The sequence below is a fragment of the Myotis davidii genome, unplaced genomic scaffold (assembly GCF_000327345.1).
Source record: "Myotis davidii unplaced genomic scaffold, ASM32734v1 scaffold496, whole genome shotgun sequence".
Taxonomy (NCBI): domain Eukaryota; kingdom Metazoa; phylum Chordata; class Mammalia; order Chiroptera; family Vespertilionidae; genus Myotis; species Myotis davidii.
This window is the reverse complement of record NW_006289398.1, coordinates 7,806,050-7,821,289: the sequence shown is the minus strand read 5'-3', so window position 1 is coordinate 7,821,289 and position 15,240 is coordinate 7,806,050. Positions and strand designations below refer to the sequence as shown.

The 15,240-nt window shown below is 40.0% G+C and overlaps 1 protein-coding gene across 3 annotated transcripts in view; it reads right to left on the bottom strand.

Annotated features, from left to right (window-relative positions):
- Nucleotides 1-15,187, bottom strand: part of GPBP1 (GC-rich promoter binding protein 1) — a 48,489-nt gene extending 33,302 nt beyond the window's left edge. For 2 of the 3 annotated variants that reach the window (XM_006761784.2, XM_006761786.2), the window contains exon 1: nucleotides 14,228-15,187. The gene's annotated coding sequence lies outside the window, so the exon portion shown is untranslated. The remainder of the gene's footprint in view (nucleotides 1-14,227) is intronic. The other variant, XM_006761787.2, reaches the window with a different exon arrangement.
- Between the last annotated feature and the right edge of the window lie 53 nt (nucleotides 15,188-15,240).

Here is a 15,240-nt window from a genome sequence, read left to right as displayed (position 1 = left end):
GGGGGGGGGGGGGGCAGCAAAGACAAAAGAGGGTGTGAGGGGCGATCGGATGGATGGAGAGCAGCATCGTTTTATTCATAGCCTATTTATTTGTATTGATTTTAGAGAGGAAGGCAGGAGAGATAGAAACATCAATGAGAGAGACTCGATCTGCTCCCTTCTGCAAGCTCTCTACTGGGGATCAAGCCTGCAACCCAGGAATGTGCCTTGACCGGAATCGAACCCAGGACCCTTGAGTCCGTGGCTCTATCAACTGAGCCAAACCATTTAGGGCAGTGGTCCTGTACCTTCCTAATGCCGCAACCCTTTAATACAGTTCCTCATGTTGTGGTGGCCCCCAACCATAAAATTATTTTCGTTGCTACTTCATAACTAATTTTGCTACTGTTGTGAATCGTAAATATCTGATATGCAGGATGTATTTTCATTGTTACAAATTGAACATAATTAAAGCATAGTGATGAATCACAAAAACAATATGTAATTATGTATGTGTTTTCCGTTGGTCTTAGGCGACCCCTGTGAAAGGGTCACGACCCACAGGTTGAGAACCACTGATCTAGGGCAACCCATGGCCTATTTAAAACCGCTGCAGTAGGCTTACTATGATGGTGTTACCTGATATTGAGGGTGTCTCCTTATGTTGGGGTAACAGGAACTGCAGTGAAGTAAAGACACATGGAGCCTGAAAAGGGTTTTACACATACACACACACACACACACACAATGCAATTTACTTCGTGTGGCAGCTACAGAGGGTGAGCAGAGCCTTGGAAGGACATGAGGTCTCCAAGACCAGGGGTTGGAGGGAAAGTGCGTGCGGAGCATTCCGCACTCGATGAACCAGTCGCTATGATGTGCACTGACCACCAGGGGGCAGATGCTCCGACCGGTAAGTTAGCTTGCTGCTGGGGTCTGGCCAATCAGGACTGGTGAGACAGGGCTGGACACGCCCTGGAGCCCTCCAGCAGTCCCTCCTGGGCCACCGGCCAGATCAGGCCTGGGCAAGATGGTCCTGATCAGCCCTGATCGCTGGCCAGGCAGAGGGACCCCACCTGTGCATGATTTCATGCACTGAGCCTCTAGTATAATTATATTAACCAATGTCACCCCAATAAATTCAATAAAAAGGTTTTAAAAAAAGACTGCAACCTGTCTCAGCTGTGAGGATTTGCATACTTTACACAAGATAATATGCTAATCCTGGTGTATTTAAACTTTTATTTTTTGCACTAATTTCTTTAAATTTTTTTCATTAAAACATTATCCTTGCCCTAACTGGTTTGGCTCAGTGGATAGAGAGTCGGCCTGAGGACTGAAGGGTCCCAGGTTCGATTCCAGTCAGGGGCATGTACCTTGGTTACAGGCACATCCCCAGTGGGGAGTGTGCAGGAGGCAGCTGATCGATGTTTCTCTCTCATCGATGTTTCTGACTCTCTATCTCTCTCCCTTCCTCTCTGTAAAAAATCAATAAAATATATTAAAAAACAAAAACAAAAACATTATCCTTGTTAACAAAACATAACAGCCCAGGCTGGTGTGGCTCTGAGCGTTGTTCCATGCTCCAAGAGCTCAACAGTTCAATTCCCAGGCAGAGTACATGCCAGGGTTGTGGGCTCAATACCCAGTAGGAAACATGCAGGAGGCAAAAAATCTATGTTTCTCTCCCATTGTTGTTTCTCTCCCTCTCCATTCCTCTCTCTAAAATCAATAGAAATTTATTTTTTAAAAACAGCAACAAAAAAAAAAACACACCACTAGGGGACCACAAGCTAAGAGTCAGAGGCTACCCAAGCCAAAGAATACAGACTCTGCCTGGCCAGTTTGGCTCAGTTTGTTGTAATGTCCTGCGCACCAAAAGATAGCAGGTTTGATTCCTGGTCAGGGCACCCAAGGCAGGCAACTGATCAATGTTTTTATCTCACATCAATGTTTCTCTCTTTCTAAAAATTAAAAAAAACAAAACCTAAAAAGGATACAGGCTTTACAAAAATAATTGAGAAAAGTTACTGAATGAACAACTACAACCCACAGCAGGCAACCGAGGATTGGGGGTAGAGGGAGAATATTCCATTCCCAGAGTCGACAAATTACAATATTAAAAATGTTCAATTTTCTACAAAAGAAAAAAAAAATCATGCAAAGAAATAAGGAAGCATGGCCAATTCACAAGCAAAAAGAATTGGCAGAAACTGTCCCTGATGAAACACAGCCCTCAACTGTCTGAAACACAAAGAGCTGAAGAAAACCAGAACAATGTCTCAACAAATAGAGCAGCAATAAAGACACAAATTATAGAAAAGAACCAAAGAAAAATCCTGGAGTCAAAAAAAAACAATGACAAATGAAAATTTCACTGGACAGTTTCAATAGCAGATTTGTGGCAGAAGAACCAGAGAACTTGAAAAAAGGTAACTTAAAATTATAAGTCTAAGGAGCCGGAAGAAAAAAACCCAACAGAGCTGAAAAGATCTGTGGGACAGCGTACACATAGAAGTTCCAGAAGGAAAAAGGAGGAGAAAAAGGCATAAAGAGTTATCTAAGGAAAGAATGGCTATAAACACTTATCAAGTTAGTTAAACACACAAATATATGTATCCAAGAAGCTAACCAAACCTCCAGAAAGATAAACACAAAAAGATCCACCTCTGGGTGCCATCCTGCGTCCCCACATGTGTGGCGCTTCTTGCTTGGCCCCTTTTCCTCTCCAACAAGATAACTGCCATGAGCCCAACTGAAGCACAGGTGCACACTAGTCGGAAAGAAACTGCCCACAAAAAAGAAGGTGGCTCACAGGACAGCTACAGCAGGTGATGAAAAACTTCAGTTCTCCCCACAATGTTAGGGGTAAACAATATCTCTGGTATTGAACAGGTAATATTCACAGACCTAGGAACTGTGATCCATTTTAAGAACCCTGAAGTCCAGGCAACTCCGGCAACCAGCACTTTCACCACTACTGCCACGCTGAGACACAACAGCTGATGGCAATGCTGCCCAGCATATTAAACCAGCCTGGGACAGACAGTCGGACTAGTTTAAGGAGAATGACATGATCTTACAGATAGAAAATTATAAAGAATCCGTGGGAAAAAAAGAGAAAAAACCTACTAGAGCTAATAAATTCAGCCATGTTTCAGGATGACAGATAACTCAGAACTCAGGTGTACAAATGACAACCCAAAAGGAAAATTTAAACAATTCAATTCTACTTACAAAAACATGCAAAAGAATAAAATATCTAGGAATAAATTTAACCAAAAAGGTATAAAACTTGTTCACTAGCAACTACAAAACACTACTGAAGGAAAATTTAAAAGACCAAATAAATATAAACACATCCCACATTCAAGGACTGGGAAACTTAATACTGTTAAGATATCAGTATTACCCAAAGTGATACACAGATTCAACATAATCTACATTAAAATTCCAACAATCTTTTCTGGAGAAACAGAAAAGTCATTCTCAAATTCATCTGAAACTGCAAGGGATCCCAAATATTTAAATATATATATATATAAAAAGTTAGAATTGTGGGACTCACAGTTCTCTATCAAAACTTACTACAAAGCTACCATGATCAAAGCAGTGTACTACTGACAGAAGGACAGATATATAAGTCAATGGAATAGAATTGAGAGTCCAGAAATAAACTTATACACATATGGCCAAATGAGTTTTCAAAATATTTAAGATGATTCAATGGGGGAAAGAACAATCTTTTCAAGAAATGGTACTGGGACTCCAAGTGACACCATATTCAGAAACAGATGCAATAATGGATCAAAGACAACTAGAAAAGCTAAAACTATCAGAAAAAAATAGAGGTAAAGCTTCATGACCTTAACTTTGGCAGTGGATTTTTAGACATGACACAGAAACGCAAGTTAACAATAGGAAAAGGAACTTTTATCACAAAATGGACTTTAAAACAAAGGATATAAGGACCCTTCATGATGATAAATGAATCAATCCAACCAAAGGATATAAACCTTGTAAACATTTATGCCACCAACAAAGGAGCAACTAAGGATACGAAGCAAATACTGATGAACATAAAGGGAGAGATTAAAAATACAGTCATAAAAGATGATTTTAACACCACACTGACATCAATGGATAGATTTCAAGACTGGAAATCAACAAGGAGTGTCTTTAAATGGCACACTAGAGTAGATGGACTTAATTGGTATTTTCAGAGCATTTCATCCCAAAGAAGCTGAATATACATTCTTTTCAAGTGTACATGGAACATTTTCTAGGATAGATTACATGCTAAGACAATAGCTAAAAGGACATACTGCATACATACATACACACACACACACACACACACACACACACATACATATACACAAACACACACACCTTGCTAGGCAATTTGCTTAGGGCTTTATAAGTATTATCTCATTCAATCCTCCGTGCATCCCAGGAAGTTATCTTTTCTTCAAAACAAGAAAAACAGGTTTATAGATGTAGATATATAAACATATATAGATATACGTATGTACAAATATATATTTTATACATATATGTACACATACATATATATGGCACATAGAGTTCCTAAGGTCACAGTACTAATCAGTGGCAGCTGAAATTCTTAAGCACTATACACACCCACATACATACACTATAAATAACCCAGGATACATTAGGTAGAGACCTTTCTTATCTTATAAAATACTAGAGGCCCAGTGCACAAAAATTTGTGCACTCAGGAGGGTCCCTCAGCCTGGCCTGTGCCCTCTCACAGTCTGGGACCCCTCGGGGAATGACCACCTGCTGGCTTAGGCCCGCTTCCTGGGGGATTGGGCCTAAGTTGGCAGTCAGACATCCCTCTGGCAGCCCAGGAGCCCTCGGGGGATGTCCCCCTTTTATTATATAGGACTAGAGGCCCATTGCACAAAGAGATTCATGCAATAGGCCTTACTTCCCCTGGCTGCCGGCACCAGTTTTCCTCCAGCATCCAGGACCCAGGCCTTTGGTCCTGCCACAGCGGAGAAGCCAAGCCTCTTCAGTCTTCAGTCCATGCCTGTGTATGCAAATTAACCACCATCTTTGTTGTGTTAATTTGCATAGTCGCTGATTGGCTGGTGGGGGTAGCGGAGTGACACCAATTTACATGTTTCTCTTTTATTAGTGTAGAAGACTAGCTTTAATATCAAGTACTGAAGCATTTCCCTAAGTTCTGAGTAAGATTTAGTCTTACAACTATCTCAAACTACACAAAGTACAAATCTCAATCTCTTCCTAGGCAGGTAAAAGACAAGTACTTTGAGCTACCACTGCAGTCACAACTGGCTCTCCACTAATCTAGCCAACTTTGTCCCCAAATAGACTCTTGTACTCATTAAATTCAGCCCTTGAAAGGATAATTTAAAGGAGTAAGGTGAAAACATTTTCACTCCCTTTTCTCTGTTTACAAGTTCCTATAAAAGGAACTCATATTAGTGGAGGCGAGACCAAAGAGTAATTCATGTGAAAAATCTGAAACTATCAGTTGAGTTATAGAAAAAAACTAAGGCAACTAAGCTTGCATTGCAATAGTCCTTAAGCCATCTTATCAGGTGAATCCCACTTTTCAAGTCGTTTTCAACATAGCTAGTAATCCATGAAACTGATTTCATCATTCACCTGGTGGTACTGTAATACAGCCCCAAGTTTAGTCTTCTTCAGCTTTAGTAAATAAGCCCTCATACATGCTCTACGATTCAGAATAAGGACTCTATTTACTCTATATTCACAGAACTTCAGAACAGACAAACTACATGAATTTAGGAATCTTAGTTTTGCCTTGTTTGCTACTAAAAGCCCAACACCAATGAAAGTGCAGCACAGCAGGCACTTAAACATCTGCTGAGGCAATGACCATCACTAACACAGACCAGCTCAAGAGATAAAAATCCTACATCCATTGCTGAGTCAATGTTTCACAGTAAATAAGTTGATACTTTGGACCCTACTTCCTCATTTCCAATACAGAAATACTGTCATTTGTTTTCCATTATGCTCAGGTACAAATTAGGTAATAGTAACATTTCAAGCCACTGGAAAGCAGATTGCTCTATGAATTCAAAATGGCATTCTTTTGCAACAGGTCTTTCTTCACATGACCATAAAAAACAATTTCCCCTTTTAATCCAATTTCCTATATAGCAGATTTTAGAAAACAAAAATATGTCAATCAGAAAAAATCAAATGCTATAATTTATATCAACTGCTCAATAGAAATGACATAATAAATATATGCCAATGAAGAGTCCACAAATTTCCACACATATGGTCAACTGATTTTCAGTAGAGGTTATTTCAAAGTGACTGAATGGAAAAAAATGCCTTTTCAACAAATGGAACTGGGACAAATGGACATCTACACTTAAAAAAAAAAGAACCTCTCAACCCTTTCCTCACATCACATGCAAAGAAGACAACAGACCTGTAAATGTGAGCGGAACAATAAAATTTCTAAAAGAAAGCAGGAGAAAATCCTGTGATCTTGGGTTAGGCAAAGATTTCCTAGGACACAATAAAGCACAAACCTTGAAATAAAAATTACCGATTTTACCTCAAAATTAAAAATGTCTACTCTTAAACACATTTAAGAAAATGAAGACAAACCAGACTGGAGAAATTATTCGCCAAAGATTTGTATGATACACATACCCAAGTAGAATATAAAGAGTTCTTTCCCGCCGAAACCGGTTTGGCTCAGTGGATAGAGCGTCGGCCTGCGGACTGGGGGGTCCCGGGTTCGATTCCGGTCAAGGGCATGTACCTGGGTTGCGGGCACATCCCCAGTAGGAGATGTGCAGGAGGCAGCTGATCGATGTTTCTCTCTCATCGATGTTTCTAACTCTCTATCTCTCTCCCTTCCTCTCTGTAAGAAATCAATAAAAATATATTTAAAAAAAAGAGTTCTTTCCCAAGAAGAATTGTTTCAACTAAGTAAGACAAGTGAATTTTTTTAAATGCGCAAAAGATGTTTAACACCTCACCAAAGCACATAAAAAGATAGATGCTCAACATCATTAGGGAAATACAAATTCAAACTACAATGCAAATTCAAACTCTACACCCACTAGAATGGTTAAAATTAAATTCTGTATCATTGATCTAGAGTTGTGCTGTCCATTATGGCAGCTAGTAGCCATATTTGTTATTTAAATTTAACTAAAAGTAAATAAAACTTAAAATTCAGGTCCTTATCTGAACTAGCCATATTTCAAATGCTCGTTACTGGCTAGTTACAACCAGGAACGGTGCAGACACAGAACACGTCCATTATCTGACAAAGCTGTACTGTACAGCACTACTCTGCGACTTACAACACTAGAAGTTAACTCTAACAGAAAACAGATAACACAATTCAAATTCTGGCTCCCTCACTTACTGAGAACCTTGAGTAAATAATTTAATATCAGACTAAGTTTCTTAAAACCATTAAATAGCATTTATTTCACAAGGTAATTGGGAAAAACTGAGATACTATACAAACATTTGTTATGCCAAAAAGAAAATACTTCTGAGATCAAACCCATTCGAAAGGTATATTTCAAGAAAGTCACAACTATCATCATAAGGAAAATAAAATGTAGTTGCTAAGAATATTTTCTAAGTTCCTGAAACAGAATAGTATTATACTTTCCTCCAATCACCACCTTAAAAACTGAAACTATGAACCATAATGGTTGGGAGTCTAGACTCTGGATACAGAATGTATGCATCCAGAAATGTTACTTACTGGTCATATGGGAAGTAACTTAAAATCCCCTGACTTCATTTTCTCATCTGTAACATGAGGACAATAGGACCTTCCCACACACGGTGTGTATGGGGCTTACCTTATGTCATATACTTAAAAGACTTAGAACACTGCCTGGAACATGGTAAGCATTGATAAATATTAGTTATCAAGATCTGCTCATTATCGTAGGTCTTGATATCCAGAACATAAAAAACTCCTACAACTCAACACAAAAACAATCTGATTTAAAAAATGGCCAAAGGACCTGAATAAACTTTTCTCCAAAGAAAGTATACAAATTGCCTAAGCACATGAAAAGACATTACTAATCATTAGGGAAATGCTAATCAAAACCACAATGCCCTAGCTTAGCGGTTCTCAACCTGTGAGTCGCAACCCATTTGGAGGTCGAAAGACCCTTTCACAGGGGTCGCCTAAATACATGCTGCATATCAGATATTTACATGACGATTCATAAGAGTAGCAAAATTACAGTTATGCAGTAGCAACGAAAGTAATTTTATGGTTGGGGGTCACCACAACATGAGGAACTGTATTAAAGGGTCATGGGTGGCATTAGGAAGGTTGAGAACCACTGCGTCTGATTTGGCTCAGTGGATAGAGGGTCGGGGCCTGCAATTCCAGTTAAGGGCACATGCATGGTCCCCGCTCAATCCCCAATAGGGGACATGCAGGAGGCAGCGGACAGTGATTCCCTCTCATCATTGATGTTTCCATCTCTCCCTCCCCCTCCCCCCTTCCTCTCTGAAATCAATAAAAAAAATATTTTTAAAAACCACAATGAAAAAAACGAGATACCACTTCAAACCCATTAGGATGGTTATTATCAAAAACACAGAGCCCCGGGGTCAGTAGCTCAATTGATCCAGATAAGCCAAGGTTGCAGGTTTGGTCCCAGATCAGGACACATACAAGAATCAACCAATGCCTTGACCAGTTTGGCTCAATGGATAGAGCGTCGCCCTGCGGGCTGAAGGGTCCCGGGTTCAATTCCGGCCAAGGGCATGTACCTTGGTTGCGGGCACATCCCCAGTCGGGGATATGCAAGAGGCAGCTGACCGATTCTCTCTCATCGATGTTTCTCTCCCTCTCCCTTCCTCTCTGTGAAAAATCAATAAAATGTATTTAAAAAAAAGAATCAACCAATGAATTCAAAAAAAATAACTGAACAACAAATTGGTATTTCCCGCTCTCCTCCTTTTCCCTCTTTCTCTCTCTCTAAAAATCAATCAATAAATTAAAAAATATTTTTAAAATACACACACAAAAAAATAACAGCAAGTGTTGGAAAGAATATAAAGAAATTGGAACCCTTGTAGACAGCTGATAGAAGTAAAAAATGGTGCAGCCCCTATGAAAAACAAAGTTCCTGAAAGAATTACATAGAATTACCATATGATCCAGCAAATTTACTTCTGGGTTTATAACCAAAAGAATTAAAAGCAGGGATTTAAACCAATATATGAACACCAATGTTCACAGCAGCACTGTAAGCAGCCCAAGTGTCCATCAACAGATAAAAAAAAACAAAATGTGGTATATACATACATTAAATTATCCTGTCTTAAAAAGAAAATTCAGATTCTGACACCTGCTACAACTTGCATGAACCTCGAGGACATTATCTGAGTGAAACAAGCCAGTCACTAAAGAACAAATAGTGCACAATGAGGTACCTAGTAATCAAATTCATAGAAATACAAAGTAATTGCCAGGGGCTGGAGAGAGAGAAAAAATTGGGAGTTCATGCTTAATTGGGTGCAGTTCTGGAGATGGGTGGTGGTAATAGCTGTACAACATTGTAATGTGCTAGATGACACTGAACTGCAAGCTCAAAAGTACCTAAAATGGCCAACTTTAAGTTTATGACCCTCATACACTGTTTGGGAGATTAGTGTGAAGGGGTGGGAAATTCCATCTCATACATTGCTTAGAAAGGTAGAAAGATTGTACCTTCTAAATTCATTTAAATTTAGAACACACTTTCTTCTCTAAACTTATAATAGTTCAACTTCCTATTTGTGGGGTGAAAATTTTGGCTAGTTATATTGACAATTATGAGGTGTGAAGGATTACCTCCTACTGTGATTTTTAATATGTCACAAATAATTCTGATAGAAGATGGTGTCTGCAGCCTAGATTTAATGATTTGTTTCTAATGAAAAGAATGTGACTTCTAAGAATAGGTAGGTCATAAAAGGCACCACACCTCACCTATCCCTTTTCTCAAGTCACTTGCTCTGGGAGACACAGCTGCCATGCTGCAAAGAAACTCAAGCAGATGGCCAGGCCCGCATGACTCAGTGGTTAAGCATGGACCTAGGAACCAGGAGGCCACGGTTCGAATCCAGATCAGAGCACATGCCCGGTTGAGGGCTGGATCCCCAGTGTGAGGCGTGCAGGAGGCAGCCCATCCATGATTCTCTCTCATCATTGATGTTCCTATCTCTCTCTCTCCCCCTCTCCCTTCCTCTCTGAAATCAATAAAAATATATTTTTAAAGAAAGAAAGAAACTCAAGCAGCTGGATGGGGACATACGCCAAGGGTAAAGAACTGAGTCCTTCAGACAACAGCCAGCATCAACCTGCCAGCCAATGAGAACACCACTTGGAAGGAGGTCCTCCAGCCTGTCAAGCCTTTCATTGGCTGCAGCCCTGGTCAATTCATAAGACTTTATGAAAGAACCGGATGGAACCCGAACCACTCAGCTAAACTGCCCCCAAATTTCTAAAAACTCACTCATTAAAAGGATATATATTTATGTCCACCGAAAAGCAAACTAATTTCTTTAGCTAGTACACATGTGTAAAGGTAACTTCCTGACGATTTTTCATTTTTAGAATTTTTAAAAATCTATTTGCAAGTTCTGTCTTTCAAAGGAAACAACCTATTTAACTAGGAGGTTAAAACTCTTGTTCTTGCCGAACCGGTTTGGCTCAGTGGATAGAGCGTCGGCCTGTGGACTCAGGGGTCCCGGGTTCGATTCCGGTCAGGGGTGTGTATCTTGGTTGTGGGCACATCCCCACTGGGGGGCGTGCAGGAGGCAGCTGATCGATCTCTCTTCTCTCATTGATGTTTCTAACTCTCTATCCCTCTCCCTTCTTCTCTGTAAAAAGTCAATAAAATATATTTTAAAAAAAAAAAACTCTTGTTCTTGCTAAAAAGATGCAGAAACTAGCAATTACTCGAAGGGATACAGAGCAAAAGCCTGTAACTGATGGGTGGGGCGACTGACAAAAAGGAAAAAAAGCAGATAAAAGTTAAAGAGAGAGAGAGACCCAACCATTAAAGGTTTATCAGTAATTCTAACTTTGGTTTCTCGTGAGGGTTCTATTGAAAATTATGGACCTGATCCCCAGGAAAATACATAAGCACCCCTAAAATTACCCATTTCAGAGAATTCTCGAACTATACTGTCTCCAACACCCACCCATGCAGCCAAAAAGAATTCATGTTGGAAATTCCTGACCAGTGATTCTCATCATTCATGGTTCTATTTCTCTCCCTCTCCCTTCCTGTCTGAAATCAATAAAAATATTTTTTTAAAAAAATAAATGCACCCTAACCGGTTTGGCTCAGTGGTTAGAGCGTTGGCCTGCAGACTGAAGGGTCCCAGGTTCGATTCCGGTCAAGGGCATGTACCTTGGTTGCGGGCACATCCCCAGTAGGGGGTGTGCAGGAGGCAGCTGGTCGATGTTTCTCTCTCGATGTTTCTAACTCTCCATCCCTTTCTCCCTTCTTCTCTGTAAAAAAAATCAATAAAAATATATTTAAATAAAATAAATAAACGCAACAAGAGAAAAAGTCATTTCAGAGACTATAAATACTGATTTGACATGTAAAATGTATTAAGCAGAATATTAAAATATAGAAAACTTTACATCTATATTACAGTCCATGATTAACAAAAAAACCTTCAAATGCATTATTTCCATCTGTTTTATTAAGAACTAACGCCAAAAGAGGTTACGTGAATATACAAGGTCACATGCGTCCTTTTCTAGATATTCCAAATCCTCAACCAAAAACCTTTCTAACTCCCAGACATTCCTCACTTTCTGCATCACTGCCCTTACCTGGATCTAAACTGTCATCTAAACAGTCTCATCAAAAATTAAACAGAAAAGGTGGTTGCATCAAATACAGTTAGATAATTTGGCCTGGGTTTAGGTTCTCTCCTCACTTGCTAATTTTACTTTCAGACTAGAGATTTCCATCCTTATTCCCTTCTCCTATCTATAACTCCCTAAATCTTATTTTCTTCTTTCTGTTCACTCCTGTTCTTTCCTTATTGTTTCCCATTAGTCTTATTTTCCTACTAGTCCTCCCTTCCTCAATTCTAAAGTGTCAACAGCTATAAACACAAAAATCCATGTAGTAATCTCAATTCAAAGCCAGAGGAAAGGTAAAACAGTTAACATGCATTTAGCTCCAAACCTGGGCAAAGAGGAAAGGGTGCATGAGATCTCAATATAACCTGACCCCACATTTTAATACTTTGCTAACTCAAGTTATCACTCATGGCTACTAACAACAGCAAAACCAACAAAAGTTTCTCTTCTATCTTTTAGCTTCTCTCCAGATAGCAATCAAAACTAACTACCAAGAAGCAGCATATGAAAACAAAAACAAAAATATCAGGATAATGCACAAATAAAATTGAGTTAATAAAGTAAAATCCACAAAGCAGTGTTAAGTATGGTACAATGATTACTAGTACTAGCATGGGGCTTGGAGAGTTGGTCAAGATGCCCATCTATCCTTGGCCCTAACCAAGTTAACTTTGCCCGTCTGTCTCCCTAAATCTTAGTTTTCTCACGTATGCCACTGTAATAGTACTTTTCTCATAGGATTATGCTAATTAAGATATACCATGTAAAGTACAAGGCAAACACATGACACAATCTCCATCTACAAATGTTAGCCATTGTGATTGTTAATTTTTAGACCTATAGTTTAGGCACTAGAGAAAAAAAAGGAAAAAATGGGATAGGAGAAAAAGAGGTACTTATGGGGGGATAAGCAGCAGCCCAGTCACTGTTCCAATAGCTGCCAATACTATAGATTTCAATGCCCAGGAAATATTTATCAAAACAATCAAGTAAGGCCCAGCTGAGGTTGACCTGTGAACCAGGAGGTCACAGTTCCATTCCTGGTCAGTGCACAAGGGGTAGTTCACGAGGCAGCTAACCAATGAGTCTCACTGATGTTTCTATCTCTCTCCCTCTCCCTCTCTGAAATCAGTAAAAATATACTGAATTAAAAACAAACAAAAAAACCACCATTCAATCCCGTAAGATAAATATTAAAAAATAATTCATGCCCTAGCTGGGTAGCTCAGTTGGAAAGAGCTCCATTCTGATACACCAAGGTTTCATGTTCAAACAGGATCGGACCACATACAAGAACCAAGCAATGAACGCATAAAACAACAAATTCAATGTTTATCTCTATCTCTCTCCCTCCCCTTCCTCTCTCTCAAAAAATCAATTTTTTTAAATAAAAGGTAATTCACTCACCAAAAAAATCCTATTATGGCAACTAATATTCACTTTTTAAAATACATTTTATTGATTTCAGAGAAGGAGGGAGAGAGAGATAGAAACATCAACAATGAGAATCATTGATCCGCTGCCTCCTGCACGTCCCCTACTGGGGATGGAGCCTGCAACCCGGGCATATGCCCTTGACCAGAATCGAACCCTGCACCCTTCAGTCCACAGGCTGACTGCTCTGTCCACTGAGCCAAGCCAGCTAGGGTGGAGCTGAGATCTTAAGGAATAATTTGAAATAAAACCACTTCAACAAGTTTGAAAAACTTAATTTCTGCCCTGACCGGTTTGGCTCAGTGGATAGAGCGTCGGCCTCCGGACTGAGGGGTCCCAGGTTCGATTCTGGTCAAGGGCATGTACCTTGGTTGCGGGCACATCCCCAGTGGAGGGTGTGCCAGGAGGCAGGTGATCGATGTTTCTCTCTCATCGATGTTTCTAACCCTCTACCCTTATCCATTCCTCTCTGTAAAAAATCAATAAAACACATTTAAAAAAAATTAAAAACTTAATTTCTATGATAAATTCAAATGTTAAAACTTACGCCTTAAAACAAGCTACTTCTGAAATAGCATATTAAAAACCAAGCCCTATAAGACTTTAAACATGAATAACTTTTTGGGTTTTTTCTACCAATCTAGGAATCCACAAAGCCTAAGGTGAATAATAGCATATGTACTTTCTTACTTTAGGAGCACAAAAAATTAAAATTTGGACTGTTTGATCTGAAATAGTCTTAAACCTTAACTCCTTCCGCATTTAAAATTAATAGTTGTTTTCAGATTGTCCAGAGCAATATTATTGGGAGACACTGAAAGGTTCCAAGAATAACAAAGGCTACATTGACCCTTATTACATTTTACAAATGTCCATTTGACATGCTCACCATATATAGACAGTACTTACAAATTCCAACAGGACCGCACAAGAAGGTGTTGGGCTTTTCTCTGTGATCTTTGTGTTTTCCAGTTTGTTTTTTTATTTTGTATCCCCTGAAATAAAATCCAAGTTCTTTAAAGATACTTAACCTATGACTATTTGACATAGAGTTACTTCAAGTCAGCTACCCATACTTCAGGTTTAAAGTTTTCATATGGCTACCTCCAGATTAGCCAAGTTCCTGGGGTTTAAGGTGATAAAGTCTTCTTTATTATTCCATGTACTTGTCAGTGTTGTACTTATCCACTCGAGATGAAATATCCAATTTATGACCCAAAAAGCAAAAACAAAAACAAAACTTCACATCTGAAGAGCATTCCTGAGCAGCACTCGGAGACACGGCTATCTCAGCACGACCCCGCCGCTGGGAAGCGGCACCATCTTAGGTTTCCACGTAAATAAAAGAGAAAAGGAAAAAAGCGGGTCTCCTTCAGTGTCTTCATTTAGAGAAGCCGCCCCATTGTGACACGCTCGGGGCTGAGGTCAGAAATTCCCACAAGTTTTAAGGAGGATAAGCTGCCAGGGACCTTCGGCACGATTTCAACAGGAATCGGAAACTTCCGAAACTACCCGAGGCACGAACCAGGCATCCCTTACAGTTTCGGCTGACACCACCACGGGGTGGGGAAGGCCACAAAACACACAAACACACACACCGGAAAACACGCCGGCAGCCCAAGCCCCGGAACCGGTTATGTAATCCGCGGGAGCCACGCCGTCAGGACCGCCGGGCGCCCGTCTCGGCAGCGCGCGGAGCCGTTCGCTTCAGAGACGATCCTCGCCCATTCAGCCAACTTCTGGGCGGAATGACCGAAAGCACTGTAATTCCAAAATGGCCACTGGAAATCCCGGGCCCACAGCCCTAGGAGAGGATCTTCACACCTGAGCGACGGCGCTCACCTGGAAAAGTTGTGTAAAAAAACAAACAAACTTGCATTAGCCTGAGGTGTGCACCGGATCCAGGAATTCGCCCCGAGAGC